Here is a 1,635-nt window from a genome sequence, read left to right as displayed (position 1 = left end):
GACGTGCATAGGGAGAAGATGTGTTCAGTTTTGTAGTACAGCTCTCACACTGTCTCATACTGGTCACTGAAAGTTCCAACATGGCACCTCATGACAAAGAGCTCCCTGAGGATCTTAAAAGACAAATTGTTGCCTACATGAAGATGGCCAAGGCTACAGGAGGGTTGCCAACACCCTGAAACTGAGCTGCGGCACAATGGCCAAGATCATCCAGCATTTTTAACTGGGTCCACTCAGAACAGATCTTGTGTTGGTCATCCAGAGAAGCTCAGTGCACGGGCTCAATGTCACATCCAAATGCTGTCTTTAGTCTATGGTTGCTGTAGTCAATAACATTTTCCAATAACATGTAATTACCTTGTCATTTTATTAATTTCTTGTTAACATTGTTTAATACAAAAACACAGTGGGACACTGCTGGACTTCCTTCTCTAGAGGAAATCCTGCAAAGAGGTGTTTATTTCCACCTCTGTAATAAATAGTCACTGTCCGTCTCTCATCTCCCATTCCCCTCCCGCCCTTGTTCACAGCATTGAGACACCCAGATCGATAACTATAATTTGCTTCTTTTTGGTCTACCAATAAATCCCTAATCAAGTTCCACTTGGTTCAGAACTTGGCTGCTAATGTCATTATCCAAACCCTGTGCCATAATTACATCACTTCCACTCATGAGTTCAATAAGCCTATTACATTTCTTCTCAGTATTAGACACTATTAGACATTGTTCAATCCCCATTTATTGATATGGGAATCTTAATTGGAGGGGTGAGAGAAAACATTTTAAAGTCAATGACACAACTTGCCACGTGTTTGTCTAAGAGAGGTGAATGCTGCAGGTCGATGCAATCTACTGAGTTTCCTTAGACAGAAACTTTCTGAATAACTGTTTGAATAGAATCAATAACTAGAATCAACTGGAATGTATGTGTGACTGAAATTAAATGTTTCTTTGTAAAGTGCCTTTAAGTGACATTTGTTGTGAATTGGAGCGAAATAAACTGCACTGAAAAAAAATTAATTGAACAAGAATGAGCTCCATTTTATTGCTGTTGGACAAAATTATTGGAAAGTTAGTGATTCAGCTCACAGATATAATCAGAGGTTGAAGGGTGGGATTGTGGAGTTGGGTTTGGTGGATTGGTAGAGCTTGGTGTCAAAATTTAAATAGATACCAAATTTACAGAAGATGTGACCCAGATGAAGGAAGTAGATAATTAAAAGTAGGGGCCCAAGGACCGAACCTTGGAGAACACCAGTTGAACAATAATGATAAAGTGAAAAGACTGAAGTTGAATGAACTGAGTGCAGCCTGACAGATAAGATTTGAACCGGCCTAGAGGAGTATCAGAAATGCCCATGGAGGTGAATCGGAGTCTGGCATGATCGATAATCATCATCATAATTATCATCATGCCGACCACGTCGCACCAGGTGACGTGGTCGGTTCTCGCTCCAGGACCGTTCCTTCGGCAGTACTCATATTAAGAGACCATAGTCGGCAGCAATAAGGTGGTCATTTGTGACCTGGGGCAGTTTCTGTGCTCTGATGGGGTTGGAAATTGAAATGAAACTCTTCATGCAAGCTATTATTTGATTGGAGAAAATGTAGTTATCAAGAACTTTGGAAATGAA

The sequence above is a fragment of the Poecilia latipinna genome, unplaced genomic scaffold (genome assembly GCF_001443285.1).
Source record: "Poecilia latipinna isolate Pla-1442-1.1 unplaced genomic scaffold, P_latipinna-1.0 Scaffold3098, whole genome shotgun sequence".
NCBI lineage: Eukaryota > Metazoa > Chordata > Actinopteri > Cyprinodontiformes > Poeciliidae > Poecilia > Poecilia latipinna.
The sequence above is the reverse complement of the archived record's forward strand: the minus strand, read 5'-3'. Positions refer to the sequence as shown.